The sequence below is a fragment of the Lethenteron reissneri genome, chromosome 14, assembly GCF_015708825.2.
Source record: "Lethenteron reissneri isolate LAM-NWPU_2019-01 chromosome 14, ASM1570882v1, whole genome shotgun sequence".
NCBI classification, from domain to species: Eukaryota; Metazoa; Chordata; class Hyperoartia; order Petromyzontiformes; family Petromyzontidae; genus Lethenteron; species Lethenteron reissneri.
The window spans coordinates 7,683,553-7,698,108 of record NC_083792.1 but is presented as its reverse complement, the minus strand read 5'-3'; the positions used below and the strand labels follow the sequence as shown (position 1 = coordinate 7,698,108).

Below are 14,556 nucleotides of genomic sequence, written 5' to 3'. Positions count from 1 at the left end.
GTGACATCACCGTCACTTAGTGGCGAATGTCGGGGATATTGGTATTGGTTATTTGGAGTGAAATATTTGGTCCGTGGGTCCATGCCTGTCGCTCCACGCGCCGTTCCACTCCACCTTGCCCCACGGGTTCCTCAACCTCACCAGTTCCACCACCTCGCCGTCCACCTTCACCTGGTGGACGACAAACGTATATCAACACTTCGTCTTAAAGCACGCGGCAGAGTTGGCGTCCCTCGCTTGCTGCCACCTGGGCGGGCGGCGACGCGGCCCGGCGGGCGTGGGTGCGTTCGCCGTACGTTGCGGAGGTTCGCGGTTCGAATGTGGCGGCCGCCCTGGTTAACACCGCGGCGGTGTAAAACCCGGAGAAACGCTGCGCGCCGTCTGCTTCACGGCGGACGTTAATGAGCCCCCGTGACGTCGTGCGCAAGGGTCGTGCCATCGTGTGCCCACCGTCAGGGCCCAAATTTGCCACATTCGAAAATGACACAATGGATTACTCAGTTGGGATCTCATGCACAGCAGAAATCATCGCCGCCTTCTGGCAGACTTATACCCCAGGCTACTTTTTAAAATGCGGCTCTAACCTGCTCTCTTGAGTTCACGCCTGGTTACAAAAATACATTTGAAATCTGAGCAGTTTTTCCCCGGAATGGCCTATTTTTTTTTAGGTTTGACGCCAATGACCTCAGAAATCTGTCAGTCTTCCCAAGACATTAAAAGTGAGTGATTGAATGAGCGGGCGAGTGAGTGAGTGGGTGAGTTAATGGGTGAGCGAGTGAGTGAACGAGTAAGTGAGTGAGTGAGCAGGCGAATGAGTGAGTAATTGAGTTAGCGAGCGCAAGAGCGAGTGAGTAAGGTGAGCGTGCGAGCGTTTGAGCACACAAGCAAGCGGCGTGCCGAGCGGGGGCCGGTGACGCGCACCCTCTCCACGCCGGTGATGGAGTACGCGTGGCCCAGCACCAGCCCGTCGCGGGTCTTCTGCTCCGGCCGCGTGCGCGGCATACGCTCGCCCACGCCGGAGCACGACAACGACGAGGAGGAGGAGAAGGAGGCGCTGGGCCGTAGGCCGCTGAAGTCGCGGCCCCAGCCGTACCGAGGGCTCGGCCCGGAGCAATCGTCCCCGTGGCGCCAGGCGTAGTGAGGGCCCAGGAAGCTTGCGTCCCCACGCTTCCCGGGGTGCGGGCGAGGGTGGGTGGCCGCCCCCATGAGGGAGCCGGCATTCTCCGCTCGCTTCAGGAAGAGCCACAGGTGGGGCGGCGGCGCCTCGCCGAGGAGGTAATGCTCCTTGACGCCTCCCGTGAAGTCCACCAGCGCCTCGGTGAAGCGGCCCGACCTCAGCGCCTCGTACGAGCCGCACACCCTGCCCCCCCGGGGATCGCACGCGGCAAAGGTCACCGCCGTCGCCGCGGTCACCGTCGTCACCTCCGTCACAATTGGTCACCACCGTCACCGGTCCGACAGTTTAGCTTCCGACAGTCCGGGAGTTTTCTTTTGTGTGAATTGTCACATTAAGGAATGTTTACGAGTGCCAGGAAATGAATCGAACCGATATCTGGTGCCGGATTTGTGTTGGACTTTATCACAGTGCAGGGCCCTCGCCACACAGGGTGGCTTTCTCGCCGGCCATATCCTGTGAAGCTCCAGAATCAAGCCGAGCTGCAGTGGTCTCACAAAACATCTGAACCTATCTCGAGGTCACGCAGGGCCCTGGGGCCGGGGCTAACGATGCATCCGTTGCACAGCTCAAACGCAGCATCCCCAAGTCATCCGCACGCGTCGCAAACTCCTTCGTCATGCGCGACACCGGTGGCACGGCTCGCGCTGCGCAGTGGAAAAACGACCGGGGCCGCCTCGGCTCGGCTCATCTGCGCGTGGTAGAAACGAGGTGCTACCTGTCCCTCTGGCTCTCGAGCCAGGCTGGCGTGACTTACTTGGCATAAGCTTTTTCCAGCAGGGCTCCCCAGAACTCGTTGCTCTCGCACGACCTCACAAACGCCAGCTTCCCCTTGAGCGTGGGCAGCCTGTCGTCCACCACCACGTCCACCCACTCGCCGTACCGCCAGAACTGCAATGGCGACAACAACGACGACGATGATGATGCTGTGAACTTGGAACGCGTCGCCGCGCGGTGCTCGCTCCTCGCTCTCTCGTAGAGAGAGACAGCGAGAGGACCACTCGGGGGCGCCAGCAGCAGCAGCAGGAGGAGGAACCGCAGACGAAGGGGAAGGCAGCAGCCACGCGGTGAGCCGGTGCCAAAGTCCCCACCACCAAGCTCTGCGGTCCTCTATATATCAGAATATTTATTTATACTGGAGGAATGCGATGAGCTATCAAGCTCTTTGTCACAGATGTTCAGTGGGGGCACGGAGTCAGACGTTACAACAACAAACAATACAAAAAAACACGATGTGAGTGAAAGGTAAATACGACTAAAACTAAACTATTTTTTTAATCTTACCAGGCAAAGCCCACTGAGCTATTATCTTCTTTTTCAGAGGCGACCTGGCCACAAATGATAGCTCAACGAAGTGGCTTATCATGTTGAACTGTATATCAGCCAAATAATCTAGATAATCATATTAAGGTGTTATTGGCCGTTTAATAAGGAGCATCGACCAACCCAGGCCTATGAGGAGGCAGCACTGTATCCAATACAGATGGGCCAGATGGAGATTAGTCCACACGTTGCTGTACCGCCATCTCCTGGCCAGCCATGGTACGGCTCCTTCTTGACGCCCACGGGAAGGGAGCAGTTACAACATCCGTGCGTGATCCACCAACCGTCGCTGTCCATACAGCGCACGGGATTGCAGGCAGCCACGTGCTGCAGCGTAGCTACCGCTACCGCCACCTCTCAGCGGGACAGCTCTGGGTTGAGACGACGCTTCGAATGTCGCAACTCGTTCTGGGAAGGATTCCGCGGGCAAACGAGCAATAGCCGAGCGATAGTTGAACGCGTTTGCAGTCGTGCGCAAAATAATATATACGCCATTGCGAATGTGCACCAGTGACTTTAGGAAGTGGTTGACAATGCTAATCGGTAGAGACAAGCGAGGAATTCTAAATTCAGAATTTTTGCAATTTATCGCTGGTCGGATGATGTCACCAGTACTCGACATCCGAACAACCACCCTGATGGTTCTATTTATGCTTCTTTTAATTTGTATTATACAAAAAAAATTATTAAAGCAAACGTTAATGTATTCATGTATATATCAATATCTACAAACAGCATGCGCAATGAGCTCTGTGTGCAGTGCTTTGAGTGCTCTCAAATGTTGAATCTGTGTTTGCGTTTCGTGCAGTCGTTGACAAATCGGCTGAGGCAATCAACTTGCAAAAAAACAACAACAACCACAACAACAGCCTCCTCGTGAAGGACCCATCCACGCAGAAGAGTCCCCTGGGCTGCAATTTCCGACCGTGAAGCTTATTGAACCACAACCCCTGAACCTCATGATCCATTGTACGAACCATAGCAGCATCAGCAGATTATGCGAATAATTGATGATGGATAATTGATGATAATGATTATGATGAGTGATAATGATGAGTGATGATCATTGATGATGAGTGATTATTGATGATTGATTGATAATGATTAATTATGATTGATAATATAATTAATGATCATAATGATGATGCACAAATGGAAAATTAAAAACCGCTCCGGTTATTGTGCGGAAACTGCGGTCACCACCCAGAACAGAACCACGCGACTTGTAACGGAGATTCGGTGTCCCCAGTCACAATCACGAAGGAAGAGGGGGAGTCATCGTCGCGGTCGCGACACGGCACTCCACTACCCCTGACGCAATCATCTGGCTCATGAACCAGCCCAATGTAAAACTGCAACTGTTGTTCTCCATCAACATCAGCCACTGGGAAAAAGAAATACTTGAAACCCCGTTTTAATCAGAGGCAGAGCTGCCTGGAACTGGCCCCCAGGATCTCAGCGGTGGTGGCTCAGCCGTCTTTCTGATCCCTGCTCTGCTATTTTGGTGTGGAGGGGGTTACTTTTTGAGGAGCAGAGAGTTGACCCGTATGTATGTTAAACTTCGATTTAAAGCTTTCGTGACTGCAGGGATTCATCTTCTTGGTTCTTTCGGTAAAGTCAAGTAGAAGGAAAATAATAAAATAATAAAAATAAAACATAATCAAATAATTCTCACGACGCTTCGGCCACAACGCAAGCAGCCGTCATCAGGTGGAGAACAGGTCTGTCAGACTCTGTCTACTTGACAGACCTGTTCTCCACCTGAAGTCGGCTGCTTGCGTTGTGGCCGAAGAGTCGTGAGAATTATTTGATTATGTTTTATTTTTATTACTTTATTATTTTCCTTCTACGTGACTTTACCGAAAGAACCAAGAAGATATGTTCAACTTCTTTTGCACCACCGTACGTAGCCAACCGCGCTAATCGTAGGTTAAGGGGGGGAGGTGAAGGACAACGAACGAAACACAAAGAGTAGTTTCTTAGAGGAATGAGTTCTAAAGTGAGGTGGGCGAGTACTCGGAAGTGGAAGATCCCGGCGTAGGCGTGGCACGTGCCGAATCCCTGCTGCATTGGCACCACGCGGCCCAGGAGCCTCTCGTTGAGGGTCAGCGACGAGATGGCTGCCAGGAACCAGCAGTCTCCTGCCACGAGGAGGTGAGAAACGGGGCATCCAGTTCTCGTCATCGTGATCATCATCAATTATGTCATCACCATCAGATTGAGCAAATCGCTAGATACAATTTTAAACGAAACTTTTTTTTATTTTACCAGGTAAGGCCCACTGAGCTGTCCAGCTCTTTTTTTTGCGGAAGCGACTTGGCCACAAGTGGAAGCTCAACGGAGGGGCTTATCGTCGCTTGGAAATTTATTGCAGCCAAATACCCTAAACGCAACGTTGTTTCTAAACGTGGGAGGGAAAACCCAGAGGACACGGAGAAAAATCCACGCGACCATAGGTAGAGACACTCAAACTCCAAATATAAATGGTGTTAAGGTCGGGATCGAACCCACGACCTCCTGCATACCAGGCGAGGTATTTAACATCTCTCCACCGTAACACACCGGTGATTGATTGGCGGGCAGATGAATTGGGTGGAAATTGACGCAGATTTGACTTCTGTAAGCAGAGGTGTCGCGTCCATCACACGCACTCGATGGCCGATCGGAGCCAATTAGATGCTAATTGCAGTTGTTAGGTATATTTAAACGAGTGAGATAAACGCGACATGAATACATACGGGATGTTTACACTCTGCATCGTCATTCCTATGACGCGTGTTTACCCAGGACGGCGGTCTTCCTGAGTCTCAAGACGTTTACCAGGAGGTCTACCGCAGTGCCGGATTATCGTAGTCGCAAAAGTAGCTACATATGTAGTAGCTACGGGCCCCGCAACTTTCAAGGGCCCCGCGCTAAATGCTTTCAAGCTATCAATCCCGGTTCAGTGCTTCTGCACTTGTCCTATTACTCTAGTACTATACCGCCTTGAACTTTTATGAACGACTGGGCGTTTAAGTTAAGCGATTTGTCGTATTATCTGGCTGTATAGCAAATGAAAAAATACAATTACTTTACTATGCAAGTAAAAACTTTGTGTTTTAATATTTGTTTTTTTTTATATTTAGGGCCCCTTTATAACAGATGCTACAGGCCCCGCACTAGCTTAATCCGGCACTGTTCCATCCGCCACGTGTTTGTGTTTTTTTCGCAGCAGGGAGGGCTGAGTTCTCATCACCATCGTCAGCCCGGTGGAGATGATGTTTGAAACGTCAGAACACACGAGGGTCACTGTAGAATATTCCACGAGGAAGAAATAAACCTGAGCGATAATTTGATTGAATGTATAATACTACACGTGTCCGCAGTGATAGTCGCACCAGACCTCGAATTCAACGACGTTATGTTTGTTCTGCTGTGCGTTGAAACGTTCACGTTAGTTGCACTTCTTCTTGGTTCTTTCGGTAAAGTCACGTAGAAGGGAAATAATAAAATAATAAAAATAAAACATTATAAAATACAATTCTCACGACGTTTCGGCCACAACGCCAGCAGCCGAAACGTCGTGAGAATTGTATTTTATTATGTTGTATTTTTATTAATTTATTATTTCCCTTCTACGTGACTTTACCGAAAGAACCAAGAAGATGAATCCCTGCAGTCACCAAAGCTTTAAATCGAAAGTTAGTTGCACTTCTTTCCTTCGCGCCGTACGGAGCCAACCGAGCTCATCTGAGATGCGGGAGATGTCGGGGCTGCCACAGTGGTGCGTGCGGTGGTCAGTGCAACGCGACTTCCAAAACAGAGGTTCGACTCCAAGTCGCGGCACGGTGCGTTAAGAAGATGGTCAACGTTTCTCAACCATCCCTCAAAACCGCCCGCCCCTGTCCAGCAGTTCGTCGATCGGCAAACCGCGTGTGGGGGGGTAAAATGCGGGCGCTTCCCACCTCCAAATTATTCGGTCAACGTGGAAGAGAGGACCGCATGAGAATGACCTCTCGAGCTCCCTCTCGTGGGAGTCCCTTCTGCCGGCAGTGGGCCCGTGAGAGTCGAAGCATCTCAAGGCCTGCGCCTTTGTCTTTTTGAAGGGGTGATTTTGGTGCAGCCAAAGGCGTTGGCGTGAGAGGGCAGCACCGCGGACCACGTGGAGCCAAACTCAAAACGTCAAATACCGCACCTTAACAAATACTCGGTGGAAATCACCCCCCCCCACCACCCCCCTTACTGACAAGACTGTTGCCCTGGAGATCAGGCTTGCAAATGAGACTCATCCTGGCCTCTTGGGTTCCTTCTCACCACCTGGTCCAGCTCACCCCCCCCCCCCCCCACCTCTAGCACCGGTCCCAGGTGCACCCACAATTGAACCACGACAATCACCTGGCCGATCTCGTCGAGGAGCGATAAACCATCAATCACGCAGACTCCGCTCATACTCGCAGCAGCGACAGCGGCGGCTTTTGGTTGGACGCCGAACAAAAAGGTGGTCACCGCATCACGCGGCGCTTTCAGATGCGCTTCCGCGGCCCTCTGGAAAGCTCTTCCGATATTAGGAAGTCGCTGGAGCTGTGCGCTTTTAAATCATCGTCTAGATAGTAAACTCATTTCTTTATAACTGCTTTTTGTGTTACGTTTGTTGTCCTTCCTACGCACCTCCGGTTAGCACGGTTGGCCACGTACGGTGAGAAAGAAGGTCACCATGCATACATATGTAGAGGTGTAATTGCGCATGTCTACGAATGTTGAGGTGTGATTATGCATGGCCACGGATGGCCAACAAACACAAGGGGCGGGGTTACGGCCGTACACAAGGGTGGCGCTCGCACCGACGTCCGCATGTGTATCCCCCACGGGCCCCCCCCTTGGGGGCAAGTCCTATAAAAGGTGATGAGCCGAAAGGCTCGGGAGTCGGGACTCAGCTATAACCAGAGAAGACGGAAGACCAGCTAGTGTAGGCCCCAGAGCTCCCCTGGCTCGCTGTCCTTATAAGGGCCGACCAGGGCAAGCCGGTGGCGTGGCCCCGAGAGCCCAGACGAAGCTGGTCTGGTGACTCAGGGAGCCGGGATCCCAGCTTAACCAAGCTGGGACAGATAGCCTCCCCTAGTCCCGTAGTGGAGGAATTGGTATAGGTTAGAGGGGTTAGCTGTCGAGAAATCCCTGTAGCCCAGTGACCTGTAATTAACTGTGTTGGTGTAATAAATAAGTGTGCCTCCGATCCTGTCGTCAAGCCTCCATATACTTACTACATCTGGTGTCAGAAGTAAAACGTCCAAACGATGGACACACGAGGGACGACACGTACCAAGGAGTCGGAGATGGAAGACGCCGCGGCCGATTCAACACCAGAGATGGCCGGGGTCGGATCGGAGCAGCCGGGGCCAAGTACGCCCGTGCCGCTACGACAAGAGGGGGGGGATGCGTCGGCTGAAGGACTCCGGCTGGCCCACTCCCGCCTGGCGGAACTGCTCTACGCCGCCGCCGCTGCGTTGGAGGAGATCACGCGGCTGGGGGCTGGAGGGGCAGCGCGGGTCGACGACAGCAGCCGGCGCGCGGCAACGTTTCCCGCCACCCCGACGCGGCTGGTGGTTAAATTTCCCGCCATCTCTACAGTGCGAGCGGACGGCGGGGCCGGCCCGCGTCACGTGACTGTTGAGCGCCAAGCACAAGCCGTGACATCATCAACACCGGCCGGCGCGTCGACATCGGAGCGACCGGCGATGCCATGTGCACAGCCCGCCCACACTGTATCATCGGCGGGGAGCGACGGAGAGCGATCTACAGCCACGGACGTCGCCTTGCAGCAGCGTCTGCCACCTCTGAAAGAATTCGTAGGCGCAGACGGAGACTGGGGCGGCTTCAAGAGACGGTTCATCGCTCATCAGGAGATGGCGAACTGGACGGACGCCGAGGCTCTACGCGCGCTGCCAGCGATGCTGGACAACGACGCCCTGGCTACCCTCACCTCGGCGCCGAGGGAAAAGCGCGCCACCCTACACCTGGCGTTGCAGCTGCTGTCAGCCGTCTATGGGCCGCCTTCGGACTGCAGGCAGCTTTTCCACGATCGGCGTCGGGGCACCAACGAATCACCTCTGGCCTTCCGGACTGCTCTCCTGGCTCTAGCGAAGGCTGCTTTCCCAAGGATGGACGAGGAAGGAGTGGATGCCATGGTGGCTGAGAAGCTGCTGCTACTCGCTGATGAGCTGGACGTCAACGTCCTGGCTCAAGACGACTCAGAGATGTCGTCCCTGCTGGTCGCGCGCCACATCCACGGGGGCTTGCGGTCCCTTCGTCGAAAGGCGGCAAAGGGGGCGGCCAGCCATGCCATGGCGGCTACCGCCCTCCCATCGGAGGAGGTCTGCGGGGTGGAGCGGCGAGGGGAATGGAGAGCGGCAGTACCACAGGCTCGGAATGAACCGAGCCGCCAGGAGCAGCCCAGGACATCGGGGGCGCTCACACGCTGCTACAACTGTGGCCTGCAAGGCCACGTTGCGTCAGGATGCCGGGCTCCCCGTCAGCGCGGGGCGACACCTCGTCAGGACGCCACGCCGTCTCCTCCCAAGCTCCAGCAGAGAAATACGGCGAGTCGCGGCACCTCACACGTTTGGCCCACGCACACATCCGACACACACTCACGCGCCCAACTAAACAGGGCTCCAAATTCCCCATCCGTCGCGCGCGATCGTTCGGTAATGCGGCGGGCGCTCCAACCGGGTCAGTGGTCGGAGCTCGCCCATCGTGTCGTTGCTGCGTCGGCGGGATCATCGGTCGTGGTCGGTCACATTGATGGGGTAGAGGTGCGGATTTTAATTGACACAGGGGCATCGGCGACCATTATATCTGATTTAATTTATAACATCCTTCCCGTTCAAAGTCGTCCCTTGCTCCCTGTTGACGTGCCGTGCTATGCCGCTAACGGGGGCTCTCTGGGCATTATTGGCCAAATCCGCGCCACTATCTGCATTGGGGACATTAAATTATCCGGGCCTGTTTTGGTTTCCTCCTCACTCGCGGTTCCGTGCCTGTTGGGGACGGATTTTCTGGCCAAAATGCCCATCCGCATCCTTATTGACCAAGGGTGCATTGAGCTCCCATCGGGCCGACGCGTTACATTTCTGTCTTCCCCCACCACGGAGCGTCGGGCGTTTGCCACCGTGCAGGCGCTCGTCACAAAAACTGTGCGCGTGCCTCCGGGGGCTCAGATGCTCGTCCCTCTTAGATTGCGTCGGCCGTTTAATGAAGGGGTTGCGGATCGGGGGGTCTTGTTGGGACCATCTCGGGCCGGGGTAAATGGACCAGATTTGCTCGCGGCTCAGACCATGGTGAGAGGGGATGGGGACCCCTTCATTGCAGTCCTTAATGTGGGATCGCGAACGGCCGTGGTTCCTCAAGGGACCGTGCTTGCACACGCAACGCCGGTACCCTATGAGGAACCACTCGTGGGTCAGGTATCCACCGATCCTCCGTCGCGACCGCATTCGGACTGTGATGACGGTTGGCTGGATGCGCTTTGCGCGGGTTCAGTGGACCTGTCCGACTCGCAGCGCGCGCAGCTGCGAGTTCTTCTGAGCGAATTTGCTGACGTTTTTAGTCAACACAAATTTGATATTGGTTGTACTAAATTGCTGCGACACCATATTGACACGGGTGACAGCGCGCCAATCCGCCAAAATCCCTTTCGGTTGAGTCCCGCCGAAAAGGATCATGTCAAATCGGCTGTTGATGACATGCTAGCCGCCGATATCATTTCCCCTTCCAATAGCCCGTGGGGCGCGCCGATCGTTTTGGTGAAAAAACACGACGGCTCACTGCGGTTTTGTGTCGACTTTCGGCGTCTGAACAAAATCTCTGTGGCAGATGCGTACCCGCTTCCTCGAATGGATGAGTCGCTCGATGCCTTGGCGGGGGCGCGATTCTTTTCCACCCTCGATTTGCTATCTGGATTCTTGCAGCTTCCTCTGGATGACGAATCAAAACCTAAGACTGCTTTTCGGACACCGCAGGGTCTCTTCCAATTTAACCGCTTGCCGATGGGTTTACATTCTGCGCCGGCAACTTTTCAGCGGTTAATGGAATTGGTCTTGGCAGGGTTGCAATGGGATTCGTGTTTGATTTACTTAGACGATGTCATCGTCTTTAGCAAATCCTTCGAGGAACACCTCCAGAGGTTGCGTGCTGTTTTTCTCAAAATGCGGGCTGCCAATTTGAAATTTAAACCACAGAAGTGCCATTTACTCCGCGAATCGGTGCGATATTTGGGTCACATTGTTGGGCGCTCGGGGATATCCACTGATCCCGCCAAAACGGAATGCGTCAGCTCCTGGCCGACTCCCACCTCTGTGGGAGAGGTCAGGAGTTTCATTGGGTTCGCGTCGTATTATCGGCGATTTGTGGCTGACTTCGCTACGATTGCGAAACCTTTGCATGCCTTGACGTCCAAGGGAGTCAGGTTTCATTGGGGGCCGGAGGAGGAGGCTTCTTTTCGCGCCCTCCGGAATGCTTTGGTGGGGGCGCCGCCGTTGAATTACCCGGATTTTTCACAACCCTTCTTGCTCGATACAGATGCAAGTAACACGGGCATCGGGGGCGTGCTGTCCCAGCTCATTGGGGGCGTAGAGCATGTGGTGGCTTACGGTAGTCGGGTACTGTCTCCAGCCGAACAGCGGTACTGCGTTACCCGTCGGGAATTATTGGCGATTGTTTATTTCATTCAGCAGTACCGCCCGTATCTGTACGGTCGGCGGTTCACCGTCCGTACAGATCATGCGGCCCTACAATACGCCCTGCGGGTTCAACAACCATCGGGCCAGTTGTCTCGATGGTTGGAGATTCTCCAAGACTATGACTTTGTCACCACATATCGTAAGGGTCTCCGCCACACGAACGCTGACGCCCTGTCGCGATTGCCACCCACTTCGGAGTGCGCGTGCCTCTTGGGTTCGGGGCGTTGTAGGTCTCCGAACGTCACCACCGATTCGGTCCTCGTGGCCGCTGCCGATGCACCTTCGGTTTCGGGTCCTATCGAGCAAGAAGGGAGGGATTCGTTGCTGGGGTTGTCAGTCGCGGAATGGGGTCGCCTCCAAATGGAGGACACCTCCCTCCTCGCTCTGCGCCGTCGCGCCGGGGGGATTGGCCAGGGGGTGGAAAACGTTGACTCGTGGGGGTTGTTCCAGGGACTTTTAATGCACTGGAATGGTAAAACCCGGCGCCAGCGGCTCGTCGTGCCTGCTGCTTTAAGGGGTAAGGTGGTATGGGCTGTTCATGAGCGGCTTCTGCACTTGGGGGTTCATAAGACCTTTGCCACGCTCCAGCTAGATTTCTTCTGGCCGGGCATGGAAAAGGACGTGGGGGACCTCTTGGGGTCGTGCACGCAATGCGCGCAGAGGAAGCCACCTGCTAGGGGGTCCAACCCTCCGCTGCAGTCCATAAAAGTTTCCAGGGTTAACGAGCTCGTCGCTCTGGACATACTTGGCCCATTTCCCGCTACACCCAGGGGCAATAGGTATTTACTAACGGGGGTTGAATACTTCACGAGATGGCCTATGGCCTGGCCCCTGGCGAACCAATCGGCAGCAGCCATCGCGGAGGCCTTTGTCCAGGGCTATGTCCTCGACAAGGGTGCTCCGGAACGGCTGCTTACTGACCAGGGTAGGAATTTTTCTGGTAAACTCCTACGTGAGGTGTGCGACCTCTTGGGTACGGAGAAGGTTCGGACCTCTCCGTATCACCCACAAACTGACGGGATGGTGGAACGGCTGCATCGGACCATCACGTCCATGCTGTCCCAGCAGGTGTCGGTATCCCAGACGGATTGGGACCTCCGCATAGCCGGTGTGTTGCAGGCCTACAGAATGGCTCCCCATGCGGCCACCGGATTTTCCCCTTTCTTTTTAATGTATGGGCGCGAAGTTAACCCTCCTGTGGCGACCCAGCTGAAGCTCTCGGCGCTCCAGGCGAAGTCTAAGTTGTCCGAACACGTTAAATTTAACATCGCTCAATTGTCTGAGGCGCGGGAAGCGGCCGTGCAAAATTCTGAACTCCGCCAGAAGGCGAACGAGAGGCTTCGGTTGGGGCGGGTGCAGGTGGTCAAATGGGTACCAGGGGACAGGGCGTGGTTGCACTGTCCTCAGGTGCCGCTGGCAACCTCGTCGAAATTGGTACGGCCGTGGCGGGGGCCAGTGGAGGTCGTGCAGGTTTTGCGGCCGCAATGTGTTCGCGTCAAATGGGGGAGGCGCCGGTGGTATGTGCACCCCTCAAGGTTAAAACCATTCGTCACGCCGCCCCGGGGTTCACACACACACACGCATGGCCAAACGTGTGAGGGTGTCGCCGACTCCCCGTCGTCGCTGCACTCGCCTAACCTGACGCCAACTGTTCCGCCCCCAGGTGAAACAGGAGTGACGGGCCCACGCCCACCAACCCCTCCCGGAGGGGTCGGGGGTCACTCGGCAGCGGAGCCTGACCCTCTTGCACCCGGACCGTCAACAACCGTCACTGAGCGTGCCGGGACGCGCCCTTGTGACGGACCCGCCGCGAGAACGCGCGCCAAAACGCGCAGACTTTTGTGAGGTCGGCCGTTGGGGGGCCTGGCGGACAAAAGGGGAGGGGTGTTGTGAGGTCGGCCGTTGGGGGGCCTTGCGGACGATGGGAAAGGTGACGTCCGGAGTGTATATATATGTTGGTTTTGGGGTGTTATCCGGGGGGGGGTGCGTCGGGTTATTTTTTTTTTTCTCTCTCTCTCTCTTCCTCTCGTTGTTCTTGTTCTTGTTAAAAATTACGCGAGGCACACACGGGGTTTTTGTGAGGGATGCACCTTTATTCTGATTTTTTTTAGTTTTGCAGCCGGGGACGGCTGCGAGCTGTACAGGGGGGGGTGATGTAGAGGTGTAATTGCGCATGTCTACGAATGTTGAGGTGTGATTATGCATGGCCACGGATGGCCAACAAACACAAGGGGCGGGGTTACGGCCGTACACAAGGGTGGCGCTCGCACCGACGTCCGCATGTGTATCCCCCACGGGCCCCCCCCTTGGGGGCAAGTCCTATAAAAGGTGATGAGCCGAAAGGCTCGGGAGTCGGGACTCAGCTATAACCAGAGAAGACGGAAGACCAGCTAGTGTAGGCCCCAGAGCTCCCCTGGCTCGCTGTCCTTATAAGGGCCGACCAGGGCAAGCCGGTGGCGTGGCCCCGAGAGCCCAGACGAAGCTGGTCTGGTGACTCAGGGAGCCGGGATCCCAGCTTAACCAAGCTGGGACAGATAGCCTCCCCTAGTCCCGTAGTGGAGGAATTGGTATAGGTTAGAGGGGTTAGCTGTCGAGAAATCCCTGTAGCCCAGTGACCTGTAATTAACTGTGTTGGTGTAATAAATAAGTGTGCCTCCGATCCTGTCGTCAAGCCTCCATATACTTACTACACATACACATATACATAGACTCACACAGAAACCCATGCTTACATCCCTACCGAGCTTTCCTTGGCACAGGTCAAATCTGCTGGCTCCTCGCACGATGAACTGGGGGTCGCTGGTGATCTCCTGCGAAAGGACATCGTCGATTATTGGGGAGAAAACGCTCAACAATTGATGATCTGGCGATATTTAAAACGGGACTGCTATCGGGTGCATGTGTGTGTACGCCTGTTTTGAACACAGAGACGAACACAACGTGATTTCAACAAGCGCGCCTGAGTGCAATTTCGATTCGTCAGACTGGTATCGGTAGGTGATCATTCATAACACTAATTACCGATGTATCCAGCAAACACCCACACCGAGTTCAAGGACCTTTCCCCAGGAGGGTCTTGCTGCATTTGGGTTTTTATTTCAAAATATTCTAAGCCAAATGCACGAGTGTCTAAGCCAGTGTTTTTTTAAGATTCACTGCAGCCTTGTATCCCCTTTGGTTCTCAATCGTTAAACAAATGTATCGTGTTCATAAATAGAACGTGGTTTGATGGAACAAAGTAGTTATACTTACGTGGCCGTGCTTAATACTGGTAGGAACCCACTGGTTCCACCAGCCCACAGGGGATTATTGTGTCCGTCCGTCGTGGGGTGGGGAGGGAGGGGC

At 54.7% G+C, this 14,556-nt stretch overlaps 1 pseudogene; it reads right to left on the bottom strand.

Annotated features, from left to right (window-relative positions):
- The window catches only part of LOC133342347 (calpain-1 catalytic subunit-like), a 33,231-nt pseudogene that overhangs the window by 15,742 nt on the left and 2,933 nt on the right, over positions 1–14,556 (bottom strand).